A 19,715-nucleotide genomic window follows, 5' to 3' on the forward strand; every position below is an offset into this window, starting at 1 on the left:
GGTATGGCTGCCTGGCCTGTAAGGCTAGATATTACTGCAGCTGCCTCTGTAATGGAGGATGCACCAGGACATCAGGGATTTCTGTGGCAAACACACACACACACACACGAATTAAAACCATCCTTACAATGCTTTGTGTGTATGATCATATAAATATATACATACACATGTGTATATATACATATTTTGATTTGAGGTAAATTAGATTATCATATATTCTACTTTAATAAAGATCAAGAAACACAATCCTTAATTTACAAAAGCAATAAATTGAACTGTGTGTTGGGGGGAAAAAAAAAGAGAACTGGTCCAGTTTCACCAACTATTGATTTCTTGTCCAGCTCTAACCTTACCTGGCAGCCCCTCTTACAAACACCATTTCTCAGTGACCCTTAATTTTCTCATTACTCAAATGAAGTAGGGCTCTATGTCCCACCCCCTACACACCAATCTTACAGTATACTAATGGGATAAACTAAGGCAATGTATATATAAAATTATTTTAACATAGAAAATGATTTGGAATAGATATGCTCTTCTACAAAAGGATCATTTGACTTATGAAAGGGCTCAAAGAATTTTTTTTAAATTCCTCTGCATTTTTCACTTTTAAGTAAGCATTCAAATAATCTAACATGCATACAAACTTTGAGGAGAACATCCCCTGAACAAAATAAAATACATCAGTATTCCTAAGGGGGTAAATATATATATATAATTTATATTATATGTAAATAATATATATATAATATACACATATTCAATAAGATGGCTTCAATGGTCAAACTTTTAAAGTGATAAGATTTAGAGTTTGCTTTTATAATTAATTAGTTCATTATTAAGTTCTATACCAAATATCAAAAGGAATTACAAAATGATATTAACAAAAGTTGACTCATTTAAAATGGGTAAGAAACATGTCTGTAACTTTAAGAAAGTTATCATTAACTTGATGTCTTATGGCAAATCAACTGTTAACTGCAGGAGTTAGTCCCTGGAAATAAGCCGAGTGACACTGAAAATATCTAACTCACTCATTTTAATAGTTAAGAAACATTCTGTTTAAAATAAACAACCAAGAGTTTTCCACAAGTCAGTACCACCAATCCCCCTCCTAACATACCTTTGAAAAACATTCTTCAGGGGGCAGGGGGTGTCTGTTTTCCTCACTGATCAAAACAAAACTCACAACTCTTAGCAAGTATTTACCTTACCTGCTAGCCAATATTTCTCTTTTTGTAAGGAAATAGACTTTTGACATCCAGTATGAAATTCCTCAAACCTCACATTAACCCCCCGAAATCCGATACTGTCAACTGAAGTTCACTAAAGTTTAGGCTTAAACAAAGCACAGACAAGTTTATTATTAAATTCTTGTATAATCAGCTGTACGTGTATTGTTTTCACCACTTACGGCTTTTTTTTAACTAAAAAACTAAGATTTCAGAATAACCCTGAAATATTTTCTTTCCTTCTGTCTCCAATTCCCATTCTCTTTCCCACCTAAAGTGACCTTCTCTTTCCTTAGTTGTTGTGAACCCCTATTTCACCTCCATCTTATGGTAAATATCTTGTAAAACAGTCCTTCTAAGTCTATTACAACTTTATTTCACCCACTTGGGAAATATGCAACTCTCTCTCCTTCTCTTTCTACTTTATAAATTCCTCAATGCATCCAACCTGTAAGTGAAATTATCTCAATTTAGAAGCTCAGATTTGATTTTGAAGAATCAAGCTCCACAAATAGGAAGCATTTCAGTATTTAACTTCTTAATCAAACCTCTAAGCCCGATTATCATGTGTTACTTGGTCACCCAGTGATCACTCACAGAACCTGTGATCATGTGTTCTAGTACAGAACACCCTCCCCACTCAGCTGGTTATTTTTAGAAAAGTAGCTGTATTCATTCTATCTCAGATTCAGTCCTGGCATTGTAATAATGCCAATTCACTTTTCCTCCTCAGGATCAGATGCAGCTGAAGCGGTCTACATTCCTTTTTCCTGCCTTTTCTGTTCAGATTTTCTCCAGGTCGAGCTCCATTCAGATACTTTGACAGCTGTTAGGAAGGTTTGGGAAAGCTGGGCTGCCAGTGGCCTAGAGTAACCTGGGATTACCAACAATCTGAGAAGTTCAACATAATTAGGTGAGCTTCAGAGAGGAGGGGAGTAGGCTTCACCCAGGCAATCCCTGTGCTCAAAATTATATCATGAATTTCCCAGCGAAATGTCTATTCAGTCTTTGTTCATTCAGTAAATCTTGGTGAGAGCTTGCTGTGTGCCATCAGGTACGTCTGAGGCTGGATAGACAATGATGAACAAACAGATATAATTCCTCTTCTCAGAGTCATTAGGAGAGACAATGGCCTTCTGTGATCATCCCTTGAATAAGCCAAGCTCTTTCCATCCTCAAGGCCTATCACACTCTGTCTGGAATAATTATCCTCTTTGTCTTTGGCTGCCTAAATCCTGTATCTCAGTTTAAATGACCTCCTGGGGAACTATTCCTTTGACCCCCTCCAATCTGTATTAGATCCCTCGTTGCATGTTTTCATTGCACCCTGAAATTTTCTTCATAAAACTTTACAATTAGACATATGAGCCAATATTTGTTTAATAATCTGTTTTGCAAAGATAAACTGCTACCTGGTATACTCTCTATTGACGCAGAATACACTTTCCTATTTTGTACTTTATATTGAGAATATTTTAAGTCTTATCTTTCTTTTAGGTGAATATTATTTTAAGTTTTTAATATGAGGCTTGAATTTTCTGTTCTTTAAATTTTCTCTATAGCTCTATACAATTTATCCAAAAACCTTCCTTCAAATGCAATTTTTATAATAAAATTACACAATTCTCCAACCAATTCTATTTTTTGTGTGTACAACTTGTGTTTTTTTAATATTTTAGATACTGGCTAAAATGACTACAAATGTCTATATCTGATATCTAGATGTTTTCAAGCCAGAATTTTGAATAGACCATACTCAATTTTTACAAATAAAGTTTCTCTACCATATTCTTATCTGGAGAAACCCAGACAAATATGAATCCCACTATTTAATAAATGTGGAGGCTTACTTAGCTTCTATGAGCCTGGTTTCCTCATTTGTAAAGTAGTTATAAAATCTTTCAAGGGTATGAGAAATAAAGTATACAAAGTCCCAAGCAAAATATCATACTAAATAAATATCAATTCCTTCCTACATGTGGGGAAAAAAGAAAAGGTCCGGGGCTTCCCTGGTGGCGCAGTGGTTGAGAGTCCGCCTGCCGATGCAGGGGACGCGGGTTCGTGTCCTGGTCCGGGAAGATCCCACATGCCGCAGAGCGGCTGGTCCTGTGAGCCATGGCCACTGAGCCTGCGGTCTGGAGCCTGTGTTCCGCAACGGGAGAGGCCACAACAGTGAGAGGCCCACGTACCGCAAAAAAAAAAAAAAAAATAGAAAAGAAAAGGTCCACGTATGAAAATGTAGCCCTCTATGAAATATAATACCAGTTTCCATTACCTAATCTGATTTCCTAAAAGGAAACAAGTCTAACTTTTTCTGCTTTATGGGCTATACTTGAGGGCAGGGGTTGACAAACTTTCTGTAAAGAGCCCGGTTGTAAATATTTGGGGTTTGTGGGCCACATATGGTCTCTGTCAGTGTTCTTTGTTTTTGTTTTTAATAATCTACTAAAAATGTAAAAACCATTCTTGGCTTGTAGAAAAACAGACTGGGCATAGTTTGCTAGCCTCCTGCTTTAAATTCACAGATGCTAATCAATCCTTCCTTATCCTCTTATCTGTATAATATTAGGCTCTTAACACTTGACTGAAAAATTGCTCTCTCAACTATTTATCAAACCTTCAGTTCAACAAACACTAATTAAACACTTGTTTATATGCAAGGTGCTATACAGTAACTGACTACCTAAAAAGACACATCACGTTGTAAAAGAAGTGCCAATAAAGCTTTTTGAAGCTTTCCTCTATTGTCACCTCTCTTCTTCCTCTTTTTTTTTTTCTTTTTGAGGCTACTACTAATCTGGACTTACAGCATAACCAATTTATGTTCATGACCTCGGGTTTCTCTCCCTATAATCCTGAGTTGAAATTGGTGCTAGCCTGAGCTCCTTGATGAGAATCTGATCAGGCTCCTTATACCATAGAGTTAGAGGTCCCCTACTGCCCATCCTCCATCAGGCTCTGTCCTTCCAATTCTGATATATTGTTATAAATTCACTTGTTTCCCCCCAACTTCCAAAACAATCATTTCTTCTTCTCTTCCCTAGTTCAGCTCACCTGATCTCTAACTGTCCAATTTTTCTCCCTTTTCACGTATAATCCCAATGGAAAAAACTCTGAATTTGGCGTCAGAACTAGTTGTTATTGTCCTGCCTCTGACAAACTGTGCATTTCTTAGCCTGAGTACCTTTGTTTTTTCATCTATCACAGGGGTAAAAAGACGGCCTGTGATGCCAATCAGACACAGGTGAGGGCAGAGGAAATAATACATGTGGAAGTTATTTATTTATAATCTACAAAGTACTATAAGAGACCACTGAGATCTCCGGTTCAGAAGTCAGATGTGATTCAAGATCTGGCTCTGGCATTTATGTTTATGAATTATCGACCTTGGGCAAGTTAACTAACCCCTGTAAGCCTCACTTTCTTCATCTGTACAATAAGGACAGTAATAACATCTACTTTATAGGGTTTTCTGAGGATTACATGCCCTAATCCATGCCAAGCACTTATCATAGTGCCAGGCACATAGTAAAGGCTCACAAAATGTTAAACATTATTTAAGGGTAAGCCACTGGTCCCTGGTCTTTTAGGTTCAGTCTCTACGTGCTTCTAAGCATATCTATTTATTCCACAGGTAATTTTATGCCCTTTTTCTACGACACTGGTTAAACAAGTTCTCTGGCATTTTTCTCTGTTGCACTGTGTTCCTCTTACAGGGTTTTTTTTGTTTTTTTTTTTTTTTTGCGGTAGGTGGGCCTCTCACTGTTGTGGCCTCTCCCGTTGCGGAGCACAGGCTCCGGACGCGCAGGCTCAGCGGCCATGGCTCACGGGCCCAGCCGCTCCGCGGCATGTGGGATCTTCCCGGACCAGGGCACGAACCCATGTCCCCTGCATCGGCAGGCGGACTCTCAACCACTGCGCCACCAGGGAAGCCCAGGGATGATTTTTTTTTTTTTTTTTTTTTTTAGTGTCTCTCACCATTCAAAGAGCGGGGAGAGGGGAGGGTAGAAATGAAGGAAAGAAAGAGAACTGTCAGTTCACACGCTCTGTGTTATCAATTAGTACAGTCAGTTCTGTTATAATGCGGCATAATATGTTCCTGAAAAATCACGATGCTATGCAAAATCATGTCACGAAAAGCCCAGGACTTAGGGGAAAAAACAGCTGTCAGTGACACATATAAAAAATAAAAGAGCCTAGTAAAGACCCTAGCACAGTTTTTCATATGTTAAATTGTTAAAAAAATAAATAAAAACTATAATAAATATAGCATCTTACCTTGCAAAAGACTTGAAGTGTGCTTGTGGAATTGCGTGTCCAAGGGTTGCAGCTTGTGAGTTATTGTGCAGTGGTAGAGAAAGGGTTATCTGAAATTGGAGGGAAAGTTATGAAAATGAGATATGGGTGGTTGTGATTCATGATATGCAGTGAAGTCAGGGAGCTGGAAGGCGTCTGAGGTGTGCGCATGTGCATTTTGTCTATTCCTATGTGGCTCAGTTCAGCTAGGTGAGAAGGCCTGTGTTCACCAACTAGGTGAAAATAAAATAAAATCACACATAACAAATGTGAAATTTACATTCTACTCAAATTGTTCCCTAATATTAATAATGTAGGAATAAATTCTCATTTTCAAAACAAGCATGATAGCAGAACTGACTGTATTTATCCCCGAACTGTGAACTCCTGAAAAACATTCTCTGACTCAGATCCATAGTCACTATTTCCAAAGTCTGTGTTACCCTTCAATTTCCTATAAGCCCAAAGGCTTTACCTAGAAAAAGCTGTTCTTTCCTTGTCAGTATTAAAGTACTACACATAATCTAAATCATTTTTAAACTGCATCTTTGATTGTTTCTTCAGCTTTCCCTGCTGGGGAGATGATGTGCTATCCCCAAACATCCATTCCAACAGAGGAATAAAATGCCTGGTAGTCAATTACTCACTGCCATGGCATGACATTTATTCAGTTGCCAAATATTTACAATGAGCATCTACTAAATACATGGAAACATAGGAGATATAAGATGAAACCACATCCAACCCATCATAGTAAGAGACAGAGACGCGGCTCAGCGGATCATTCAAAGTTAGTCTATGCTACGTAGGAGGCGTAAAATATTACAACACATGTAAAAATAACGGTAACACAAGACATAACGTGAAGCACCTTAAGAAAATACAGCAAGTACAAAACAGATTAGTTTCAATGTTGGAAGAGGGGACCAGGAGAAATGTAATGGGCCTGATTAGTAGACCTTAAGGACGAGGTAAATTTTGCAATATGAGGGAGAGACTTTCTTATTGTGGCATGAGTGAAGGAAAAAGCAGGACGTGGAGGTATAAAGCATAAAGAACAAGAAGTGTAGGCCAGGGACTTCCCTGGCGATCCAGTGGTTAAGAATCTGTGCTTCCACTGCAGGGGGCACAGATCCCTGGTCAGGGAACTAAGATCCTGCATGCCGCGTGGTGTGGCCAAAATAAAAAATAGAAATTGAAAAAAAAAAAAAAAAAAGAAGAAGTATAGGCCATAAATTAAGATACATGACTACAAGTGATAAGTTACGTACCGGACTTTGAATTTGATATGATGGGAAATGGGAAAGCCACAGACAACTTTTAACCAGAAGAGTGCAACATCAGCTATGAATGGGCAATGGGGAGCCCAAAGGGCTGTCAGAGATCCTGAATAAGTTAAGAGACTTCATTCAGAGTCTTTGGACACCAAGCCAGAGCAGCAGAAGGGCTTCCCCAACTACAATCCCAGGCTTTGTGTCCAAGATTGATATTCATGGCTCTACTTAATGGATACTAACTGTGTCATTTGGTCTGGCAAATTGTATAAAAAAGTGGGGAAAAAAAAGAAAAATTACCTACAAAATGAAGGAAAAGTATTTTTTAGAAACAATAAAGGAAGATGAAGAATGCAATGCAACCTACAGTAATAATAATATTGTCAGATATTTAAATCTGACCATTAGGATCATATAAATAGTGAAGTTAAATAATATGGTTCTGAGTTACATCTAAACATCTGACACAATGTATTTTTAAGATTCAAGAAACTGTATACCAATGTTCCTAAAAGCAAGGCATTCTTAGACAAATGTTCATGTGAGATCTACAGCAAATTTAAGAAACATACACGCATTTCAACTGAGATTTTACATTACCAAGTACAGAGAGACAATATTTTATAAGTTTCTTTAAAATTTTAGAAAATACATTGAGAATTAAAACTACCACAAGTTTCAGCTAGTCAAATTCCCAAACTTAGTTAGTATATTGTATACAGAAGATTCTGTATACAAAGCTCATAACTTTTAACTAAAATAAGAAGTATAATTTTCATAGAGCTGAAAATATTATTTTAGGTATCCACATGTCAAATTAAACAGTTAAAAACATACACAAACCTCAACTCTAAAATAAAAAAAAGTTTTAAAGAATACTTAATGGTTTAATTAAATTAGAACTATCCTATAGCGTAAATGATCAAAAGAATGTATGATAATCTACCTCATTATATCACCTGCACAAAAATTTTATGCAATTCAACTAAGCTATTATTTAAAAATCTAAAATATAATGAGCTGACTATGAGTCCCTTAAAACTCCAAGGCAGTTCCCTTAAGTAAACTTCATACCTACCTTGATGAATTAATGACACATGATTTCACTGAAAAATAAACCAAAAAGGAGACCTCTTTACACAATTTATTTCAGAATTATTTACATAGAAAATGAGTCTAAACATCTTATCCTCTCCAGAGTCATTTCCTCTTATATGCAGTTTACTTAAACTGAAGAAACTGTTTCCAAGTTTAGCTTCTGAAAACCAAAAACCTCCTTTAAAAGGCTCTAGGTACAGTAGGTACAGGGATATCCTCCTTAAGGTGAGAATAAGTGTGTCAAAAGACAAAATATTTTACATACCATTCCCAGAGTATGATTCCCAGAGTATGTATGAGGTTTGTACTAAAAGTGATTCTGACATTTGCCTTGGAATTTTGGCCTGTAAAGCTGACAAAAGCTTTGTAGCAAGGGTAAAAATAAATGAATCCATACACATCTCAAGGAACCTCATTTTTTTTAGCTGACAAAAAGCTGCAAACAATGCTTGTATAAGTAGTTCAAACTTGTGTGAATTGATAATACTCCTATGGTGTAGAGAGTCTCAATAAATAATAGACACATTACAGGAAAATGAACATAGCCAAGAATCCATTTCCAAAAGGATCAATACAGCCATAACCACGGTACCCGAACTCAAGAAGGCATTACATTTACCAGCACCAAAACAGTGACGTGATCAGTTATTTACTTTTGTTATGTACTACACTGTGATACACTAGTATTAGCTTTCCTTTGTCTTCTGTAGTATAAATCTTAATTTATACTTGCACTTAATTATTAGAGAACAAAAAGTCTCCTCCTGAATGTTAAATGTAACAAGCAAATCGATAAGAACTACAAAAATAGATCTCTATGTATTGAGAATTATATATTTGCCATTAAGCTCAAATTTTTTATTTAAAACACCCTACATATAAAATTATGGTGTGTTATGAAAGAGTTTTATAAAAAATTATGGATTTTTGGAAAGAGTTGTTTTTTGAAAAATTCCATTAATTGACTATTTAAACATTTACAAGATCCATTAATATACATGGATTAAAAAAAACACTTTAAATACACATATTCACTACTTTTTTTGGTCCCAAGCAAAATGTTTACACAGAAATTTGGCAGTGTTAAGTCTGTGGACTCAAAGCCAATAACAACCTAAGAAAACTGAACTTGGTAATAAGCACATTTTCATAGTACAACTAACGGTGTATAACAATCCAAAGTAGTTAATATTTATAGGATAATCACAGTATTTTGCATACCAGATTAATTTTAAAGCAATTTTAAGAAAACATGATATATCTGTGCTTTCCCAACTGTTAACAGTCAACAGATTTCTTCTTAGCTATAATTGGGGTGGGGGGGTGGGGAATTAGTCTCTTAAACATCATGACCTAAGGGGAGGAAATCAATCCTGTATATCCCCATCTCTGTAAGCAAGAAGACAGGAGGCAGGAGGCAGGAGGCAGGACCCTGTGGCACCTGGAGTACCAATTTCACCAAGTTCAGAATCCACTTGGAATTCCAAATGGGAATTTACAATATTGTCAAAGGGCTTATTGGGACTAAAAGCATTACCACATGTTTCAAGGTCTACAAATATACTCCATGATAATCACGCCTTTGAGAGCCCTCCTTAGCAAAGAAAACGTTCACAAACTCAAACTTACCTACCCTCACAATCCAGGCAGAGCTCCCCTGAGCGATCTTCCAGGCAATACTGAGAGGACATTCCTCTCTGTTCACTCTTGGTGCCAAGTGACCTTTGGCACATCAACATCAGAAAGGGTGGGGCTCGGAGCTTCAGTTTCGACATTGTGCTACACTGAACAAAGTTTCTCTGGTTTCTCCAGGGCGTTAACTAAGACTTCCTCTTCTTGCTAAGTAAGTAAACACAGCCACTACTACATTTCCAAGTCTTCCCTAAAGTGGTAAAGCTTTAAATGGTACAAATACTGATGGGGAAATTACTAGGTGCTCTAAATTTACACTAACGCCATACAGGTGGGCTATTATTACTCCCATTTTAAACAGGTGATATCTGAGGAAGAGAGGTTAATAAGTAACTTGTGGGAATTCCAGGTGCCACAATATGGTCAACTGAGCTAATGAAGAAGACTTTCCACCATAAATAAACAACACAGAAAAGATGAGAAAGAGTAACGCATTTTAAAAGTTAAATACACAGTTCCACTTGCAGTAAAGAAAAACCCCCTGGTGCCAAACCAAAGCTAGGACTGATGGCCAAAGTGGTAGTAAGCACAAAAGCAAATATTGCCCGCTGTAGCCGCCAAGGAAGAATCACTGGATTCTCTTATAGCTCTTAGGTCTAATTGAAATTGGTAAGGAGATGCCCCCTCAAGGAATGGGATCAGAAGAAAGTTCTCTCTCAGGAGAGCAGAGTTAGGCTAAATTTCTGGCCCGGCTTTTCTTCAACACAGGATCCAACCTGTCCAACCATTTGTAGCAACCCTGATGCCCATATAGGGACAGAATAAGAGATCTTGGGCACACAAGTTGGGCATAAAGTTGGCTCTGAGGTGCTTCCATAAAACTGGAGCCATCGTCAAAGGGCTGCAATCACAATTAAAAACTGGTGAGGGGGACAGGACAAATCCACCCACTGTCTTAGTAAGACTTCAGTGGAACTTGTCTCTGAGAATCTGGGTGAGAGGGCAGGGGAAATGTTTACAACCAGAAATTAAAACCCTAAGCCTGTGTCACAACAGTTCTGAAGTCTGAATCTTATTTGTATGAGAATCTCCAAGCTTAAGAAATTAAGAAAAAAAGAGAAAAAAAGGTTCCTGGGCTTGTGATATCCCTGGAGTATGTGAAATAAACAAACATAAAAATACTTTAGAGCTTCCCTGGTGGTGCAGTGGTTGAGAGTCCGCCTGCTGATGCAGGGGACACGGGTTCGTGCCCCGGTCCGGGAAGATCCCACATATACCACGGAGCGGCTGGGCCCGTGAGCCATGGCCGCTGAGCCTGTGCGTCCGGCGCCTGTGCTCCGCAACGGGAGAGGCCACAACAGTGAGAGGCCCGCGTACGGCAAAAAAAAAAAAAAAAAAAAAAAAAAAAGGGAACAGCATCACTATACATAGGTAGGATTTTTAAGCTTGTTTAGAAAAGCACTGATCAATGCCAGAACTCAATGATCTGACAGAACCTACTCACACCAACTTTTCTTCTCTGTCACTTTTCAACCTCCTGGCCACTCTGCCCTACAACTCCTCATTCCTGGAAATTCCAACCCATCTCCCAAGCCATTGGGAAACCTCCAGCACCCTTGCAAAACAGATGGAGTGGAAACTGTGATGTACGACCCAGATCCCCTTTCACAACTGAAGGATTTCTTCCCCAGCTGCTGTAGTACTGCCAGCATACGGGCCTCAGCTATCAGCTCTCTTCAGAATGGCCTCGGCTGAAGTCTCCCCTTGCAAGTTCATGCTCCCCTCCCAGGGCAGCCCACATCCAAAGACTGGCTGACGTGGGGAATATAAAGGCTTGCCCCCCTCTCTCTAGCTGGAGACAGTGGTGAAGCACCATCCCAGTTTTAGAGCCTCTAGGGGCTCAGATCTCCACCAAGACTACAGGGCAGCCTAACGTCCCCTCTGCCCAGTGCTGGTTTCTTCCTTCCACTCCACAGCGGTTGATCTCAACAGCACTTTCTAAGAAACTTCCAGGGCACTAATTTCCACCTCAGAGTCTGCATCCTGGGGAACTCCGACTACAACAGAAGAGCACCAGAAAAAAAAAAAAAAAAAAAAGGGCAGGATATGGGGCAGTGCTGTCAAGGAAGTGAAAAGAATAAGAAAGCCTTGAAACCAGCCAGGAGAACAGCAGAAAGTACTAATGTAATCTCTTTCTTTGATAGTAGAAGGGAAACCCTTTTTCAAAATGAACAATATAATCACAAAAATTCCAACCCAACGTATCAGTGTATCTCTGAACTTGACAGTCAAAAAGGATCTTATGGGGTATTCCAATTCTAGCCCCTGTCATTTTGAAGATAAAGCTTTTAGGCCGTGGATCTGCTAAATGCCAAAACTGTTGCTGCTTAGAAATAGGCCCATTTATTCTTTTAAGACATTTACTTTCCCAATAGCAAGTTAACAGGCACATTTAATACCCTGCTAAAACAAGGTTACCAGGGCTTCCCTGGTGGCGCAGTTGTTGAGAATCTGCCTGCTAATGCAGGGGACACGGGTTCGAGCCCTGGTCTGGGAGGATCCCACATGCCACGGAGCAACTGTGCCCGTGAGCCACAACTACTGAGCCTGTGCGTCTGGAGCCTGTGCTCCGCAACAAGAGAGGCCGCGATAGTGAGAGGCCCGCGCACTGCGATGAAGAGTAGCCCCCGCTCGCCGCAACTAGAGAAAGCCCTCGCACAGAAACAAAGACCCAACACAGCAAAAATAAATTAATTAATAAACTCCTACTCCCAACATCAAAAAAAAAAAACCAAGGTTACCAGCAGTGATGTATATGTGTGTGTGTGTGTATACAATTTCCAGCTTTCTTTAATAGTCATGGGAAAATGTGCAGCAACCAAACCTATAACGTTCCAAATACATATTTTTCATGTCTATTTCTGGTGAGCTCCCCTATCTTAGAAAGGGGAGAGAATCGACGAAAACCCATGAGCCTTGCTTAGATTTGTCCCATGTCCCAGTAATATAATTCTGATATGTCTTTTAGTTCTGAATCATTGGTAAAGATGTTAACGATAGTTTTATAAAAGCCTAATCTGGTACAGGCTGGTATATGACTAATCATTATCCAGAATACTAATAAAAAAACTGCATGGACTAAAATAATATTCATATACACACTCAGAACGCCAATGACATGGGACAAATCTAAGCAAGGCTCGTGGGTATTTGTTGATTCCCTTACCCTTCTAATATAGGGCAGCATACCAGAAGCAGTCATGAGAAATATTATATATTTGGAATGTGATAGATTCGATTGCTGTACATTTTTCCATGACTACTGAAGGAAGCTGGAAATTGCGTGCGCACATGCACGCACGCACACACACACACATACATCTCTACTGGTAACCTTGCCCTACATTCCACACTTTGTAACCACGAATATAGAGGCAGACAAGATAAGTTATAGCAAAACCTATCAAACTAAGCCCACTGGATCCAAAAAGACATGAAGTCATTTACATAAATTGTTAGGACAGCCAAGCAGAATGGATTAACACTGTTACAATCCACTCATCTTGGAAACCTAAGCAGAACTGCACTCTCACTTCCTCAGTATGTCTTTCATTCCTTCCTCTCCTAAGAACCACCATCTGCTGGGTCTAAGCCAACGCTTCTTCTCCTTCTAACTTTAAAACCTTTTTTAATGGGAGTAAGAAATTAATGTGCTACAAATACGAGAGAATCCAAAAGAGATTTCTAAACTCTACATTGTATATGTCAAATCTCAATTACATACAAGCTAAGGGAGTTGAATTCATATGGGCAGAATGACCAACCAAATGCTATAACAACTTATCTGGAAGAGGAATGACAGTGCAATATAATTCATATGGCGGGAGAATCATGTCAAATTATTAACATTTTATAGGCATAAAAAAGGGCAAACATGCATGGCATGTGAACGAGAGAAAGAACCAATTTGTTCATATAAAATAAGATCAAATGAGTCACTATGGGTTTAGAGCTATTGTTTGGACACAGAATCTGGGTTAAAGGTAGAAAACATAAAAAGAGAAGAAACATATAAATGGGCACTTCTTGGGGTGAATAAATACAAACAATAGGACCAACAATACTCATTCTTCGCATAAGTTATTTAGAAGAGTGAAATCATAATTCAATTTTAAGTCTAAAGATGGCTTAAGTCTCTTATTATGTTAGGAAAGTACTGATTTAAGAAAAATGAACTCATTATTACTGCAAAATAATGTAATTGTATATAAGTGAATAAAATGGTAGTTTTGCCTTAAATTGGCAAAGTTTAGTTATATATTTGGGAAACATCACACAAACTTATTTGATTATGGATTTTAAATGTCATTTTCAACCTAGAAATCACTGTAGAGTTCCAATAAGTCACACTTTTATTTGGCAATTTCAATCAAAAAGCCAACAAAATTTTGAAAAAAACATGGTGAAAACAAAAGAAAAAAGTGATTTATCATTTCTATTCATGTCCTATAACCAAAGAGAAGTTGGAAAGTGTGAAGACCTCAGCATTGGGAAACCAAACGCTTGTGTTTATGCCCCAGGTCTGCCACTGAATAGCTCTGTACCCGGGCAAGTAACTTAACCTCCCTCCGGCTGCATTTCCTCACCTGTAAAAGGAGATCAATGAGACCAATTTGTAAACTCTCATTCACATCTATTCTAGAACACTTACCTAATTCAAATTTAAAAATAGAAAATCTACTTAATTAGATTTGGGCTAAAACATAGCCATTGGCAGTTTTACTCTTTTCAACATAAAACGGTTAAGTTTTCAGAAAAAAATAAAATTACCAAATAGTCAGAAAACCTAATGATAAATGAGGAAAAATGTTAGTTTGCACGAGGACATCTATAAATTCACCTCAGAAATTACAAAGAAACACTTTACAGAACCTCCAATTTCTGCTGAAAATTTCCCATTTAAATACAGACTCCGCCGAAACACAATAGACACAAAGAATTTCTGAGAGGCAGGGAAAATGGAAGCTTTTGGCGTGCAGTACCAATATTTCCCATCATTATTAAGATTTCACTTAGAGCTTCCTCATTTCACCTGGCTCAGATGGTGCTGCCATTCCACATAACTGGCTGCGTGAAGGCATATCAAAAGGACTGATAGGACGTTCCTTGTAAAACAGCATTTTTTTAAACTGATAACATCATCCCCCAAACCTGCTTTCCACAAAAAGTTAAAGTCTAAGAAAATGATAGGACTACTTTAGCCTATTAAAATCATGGGTGCCTTGGAATTCTTAAGTGCCATTTGGAAAGAAAAAGACATTTACTAATAAGAGTACCAATCCTTCCCAGAGTACTTTTACCTTAACTCTGTAACAGTCAGGAAATTATCACATTAGCTAGATAACATAACTTAACCTCTCCTAACCTATAATCATGTGCTATATAGAACCGGGAAGAAAGCGAGGGAGGATGAAAGGGAGGGGGTAAACCAGCAAATACTGAAAATAACTGAATGCCGATAAGGTACTGTCTTACCAAAAAATCAGGAGAAATGCCCCAGTTTCATTTCAAAACATGTACCCTCTGAAATGCTGCACAGAATCATCCTGTATATACTTTAACAAGCTAATACTGAGCAACGAGCCTTGAAAAATTAAATCAGGCAGCATTACAATAAACAGAATGAAACGCCCGTTTTCAGAGCAGCAGTTTAGAGAAAGCTGTGTAAATAGCTGTTAAAATGATATAGCCTATGTCATCCTTCGAAAATAAAGCCTGCGATTAAATTTGCACATCAAATGATCCTTGAAGCCTGTATGTTACCACTAAATAGGGGGTGGCAGACGGGGCTTAAATCAGACAAGCCTTGCCAGTGGCACAGAGAGTTGCCGTCACGCAAAGAAAACCCCCTGCACAAACACCGAAGCTGAATGCCGGAGGCTATACCAGTTTTAAAAGTGATTTAACTTCTTCGAAGATCATTGGACTAGAGTTTGCCCAGTCAGCAGTATTTAGTTATGGCCTTCGGCGGAAAAGTGCTAATACAATGAACGGTTACCCTGCTTGGGCAAAATATTAAGGGTCACTTATTTTCAGTCAATAAAATGTTGATTCTCCAAACCAATTCTTAATCTTTCTTTAGTTTGCAGTTTCAAGACCTTTTAATGATGGCTCTAACACTAGTCTCTAATTCCCCCGTATTCCTGATGTGGGGCTATGGAAAATAGACTAAATAAACCTATGTCAAGAGTAGCGTGCTGGGGGACGGGTAAATAAATTAGAAGTTTGGTATCAGCAGACAAAACTACTATATATAAAATGGATAAACAACAAGGTCCTACTGTATAGCACAGGGAACTATATTCAATATCTTGTGACAAACTATAATGGAAAAGAATCTGAAAAAGAATACATATATATATGTGTGTGTGTGTATATATATATATGTGTATAACTGAATCACTTTGCTGTAACTAACTAACACAACATTGTAAATTAACTATACTTCAATATAAATTTTAAAAAGAGTAGCACGTTGTGGTCAAAAGAGCCATGGATTTGAAACCTACAACCTTAATTGTTTCCCCTGGCTCTACAATTTAGTATTACATGACCTTAAATCATTAGCATAGGCAACAGAATATAAAGAACTTGACTTTACGTGCAAAACAGGTAAGCCCTGTTACGCACAGCTGTATGACTTTGGCCAAATTACTTCACTAAGTCTTTTTTGCTTGTCTATGAAGTGAAAATAACAGAATCTTCTTCATAGAGGCTGAATGAAATAATGAATGTCAAGAGCACAGCACAGTGCCTGATTAACTGTCAGGAATAAATGATAGCTTAAAAAAGTCACTACTTCTCTGAGTTTTCTTTACCTTTTTAAGTAATCTGCCTCAGAAATCAAGATGTTATATCTTAGAATAATTTCCTGTGCTTCACAGTATCTTTATCAGGTCACTAATTATTTAAGAAAGCTGAGTCTCCTCAAAATTAAAAGACCTAAATTTTGTTCACAGCTATGTAACCTTCGGTATTTGCCTTTAAAATCTTCTTTTCACTTTGGTTAAATAGGCATTTCATAATGATCTGTGATCCTATTTGATATTTATCACAAAAATCCCGAAGTCTTTTAGACCTCAGAGTAATTTTGAAGTTTCCCAGAGGGTTCCTGGAAAATCTCAAAGGATTTGTCTCTTATCTTATAAAAGAGAGGCGTTAAAATAATTAGGTTTATTTGGAATTTAAATGACATGGGAAGGACGGTAAAATAAGACGTGATGATAAACCCTCAGGTTCTATGTGTATGGATATATCCTATTAGTGTAAGTATTCCAGAAATTGTGTGAAGTTCATAGAAATGTGTCAATACTTGTCAATAATTTGCCTGAGTATTATCTTAAATTGCTGTATGCCACAGAAATAACTAAATTTCCTTATCAAATGAACTCTCATAAGAACTTTAACCATGACTGTTTTTAAGTCTTTTGTCATTCACAGACAGTTATTGTTTTACTCTGATTCTTCCCTTAAGGTTTTTACAATCAGTTACTGTGAGAACACTCCATAATGGCATAACTTGAATACTTTGAGATCATGCCACTGGACTGTGTAAGAGTTTCCAGAACTAATGAAGAAGCTGATGGATTCATAGAACTGCTAACCAAAGATGAAGCAGAACACGGGACTGAATGAACTGACTGTTTATGACTTTTGTTTGAAGCATTGCTGGTTCTTTAATGTTACATCTTCCAGATGTAAAGAAATCTTTTTCTCTTTACTCTTAAGCTACCTATAATTCACAGCAATCTGGTAAATTACACCTTTGTTAACAGAATTGAAGCAATTATCTCTTCTCCCTACCTGATCCCTCCAGAATTAGAAAACCCTCCATGAGTGTTCTTATTTTCAAGGCAACATAGTTATTTGCATAAGTTCAATAAGCATCTGTTCTCCTTGTAACAGGACACAATCGTAAACATTGGCTGTATTAGCAAAGCTTGGACCGGAATGTCATGTCTGAGAATGATGTGCACAGAATCAGATATGACCAGACAGCTTTAAGGAACTAAGGTTTAATTTAAGGAGCCAATATATGTATAAAGCTCCCCTTCAAAAACCAGCCTGGTGCCTTGCTTATAAGGTTCCTGAACAGGTGAGTAAGGAAGGTCACTTCCTGGAAGACCCAGGAACCTCGGGATATTTTGGGGACCTCGAGAAGAGTGTAATTCACCCAAGTCTATAAGTATTACAGGCAAAAGCTGAGGGTGAGTCATTGGCTTGGTATCCTAATCCTGAAAAGATTTTGAAAGTCCAATCTGAGATTCCTTATTAGAAGTGGTTCCAGCAAAGCAGACTTAAAAAGAGCATATAGGGCTTCCCTGGTGGCACAGTGGTTGAGAGTCCACCTGCCGATGCAGGGGACGCTGGTTCGTGCCCCGGTCTGGGAAGATCCCACATGCCGCGGAGCGGCTGGGCCCGTGAGCCATGGCCGCTGAGCCTGTGTGTCCGGAGCCTGTGCTCCGCAACGGGAGAGGCCACAACAGTGAGGCCCGCGTACTGAAAAAAAAAAAAAAAAAAAAAAAAGAGCATATATAGTCAATCACTATTCTTGCTGGACTGATGTAAATAATCAGGCCAAGTTTAATGAGAATAGACTTATTCTGCAAACAAATTAGTCTTACTTAGAATACCTTTGATAGAAATGGGGGTGTCAATAGAAACAAAAATTATGTTTCAATGGAAAACTACAGCACACCCCTGTGGTTATTAAATTCTTGCCTTGTTCACTGTCTTTGAGGTTTTGTTATCTCCCTGTAAACTGGACTGGATCCTGAATTCTTCTAGAATCCTCCAATACCTAGCTACAACTCTCCAAACTGATGCACCCAATTTTTCTCCCACCCTTCTGACTTGGAATCACTGGAAATTAAAACTGTCTCTTTCCCAAAGTCCGGCAAGCTGCAGCTGGACAACTTGATGTGAACTTCAGAGAAATCACCACAATAACACATATATGGACAACCCTCCTGCCTGTTGCCATGTGGGCCCCTCAGAAAGTTCACCAGAACACCTGATGACATCACCAGGGACAAACTATGAACCAGGAAAATCTGTCAGATTGCTACTGCTTGCTCTCACTCCATCTGAAGATTCTTTGAGTCCAACGTCTAGAAATGATCGCGACGAATGATTGCCCTCTGGACTCAAAAACTAAGTTCATGGTTTGTTCTAACCATTAACCTGTTTTTTCTTTTGTCTCCATGGAAATGTTCAGGACTCAGAGACTGTTTTAATGGGTTATCGGACAATCTACAACTAACTCAGTTTCTGGACTGTGAAAGTTCTTGGGGAAGTTTCAGAATGAATGACAGGGTTCAGGACACACTACCCCCAAAATATGGCACCTTGGCATACTGAATATTTTAAGGTGAAGGAGTTTGAGGAAACAGCAGAAGCAGGAAGGTCACCTGATCTTCACCAAGATTTTCTCCCCTGAAACAGGTCCTAAAACGCTCGTGTGAGAAGTGCGCTTCCTATACCCAGAGAAAAGGAGCATCCTTATCTCTGAAGACAAAGGGACACAGAACAATCCGGACACACAGGCCTTGTTAAATCCCCCCCACTTCCCTACACTTATCTCATACTCTTTAATCTATCATATTCCTGCACAGCTGTCCACTCTTCATAAAACCCAGCATAAAAACACTCAGATCTAACTATTTCTTCATTTCCTTATGAAGGCTCCGTGTCACATACAACTTTCACTAAATAAATGTGTGTGCTTTTCTCCTGTTAATTTGTCTTTGTCAGTTTAATTTGCAGGTCCAGCCAGGGACCCTGAGAGGGTTAAGGAAAACATTTTCCTCCCCTATGCTCCACAGACATTATACTTACACTCTTACCAATAGTTTATAAGGTTTTTTTTCTATTCTCCCACACCCTCACCAAAACACTACCGCATCACTTGCTTTAAAAATCTATTCCAATTTGACAGAAGAAAATTTTTTCACACATCTTTTAGGTTAGCAGTGATATTCATCTCTCTTTAAAACCATTTCTGTATAACTTCTTCAAAATTTTCTTGCTGATTTTTCACCTTTTTTTCTTTTAGACCAACAGGATTCATTCTGTCCATTGTTAGCATGGATCTTTAAAAATTGTGTATATAAGGCATAAACAT

General features: G+C 38.3%; 1 protein-coding gene across 2 annotated transcripts in view; it reads right to left on the minus strand.

Moving 5' to 3' along the window:
- The window catches only part of EPS8 (epidermal growth factor receptor pathway substrate 8), a 192,231-nt gene that overhangs the window by 100,246 nt on the left and 72,270 nt on the right, over positions 1-19,715 (minus strand). Inside the window, exon 1 of one of the 2 annotated variants that reach the window (XM_029204631.1) lies at positions 5,511-7,123. The exons of the other annotated variant lie outside the window; for it this stretch is intronic. The gene's annotated coding sequence lies outside the window, so the exon portion shown is untranslated. Of the gene's footprint in view, positions 1-5,510; positions 7,124-19,715 lie in introns of those variants that run through there. 2 annotated transcript variants of the gene reach the window in all.

The sequence above is a fragment of the Monodon monoceros genome, unplaced genomic scaffold, assembly GCF_005190385.1.
Source record: "Monodon monoceros isolate NGI ecotype Baffin Bay Population unplaced genomic scaffold, NGI_Narwhal_1 Super_Scaffold_6, whole genome shotgun sequence".
Taxonomy (NCBI): Eukaryota; Metazoa; Chordata; class Mammalia; order Artiodactyla; family Monodontidae; genus Monodon; species Monodon monoceros.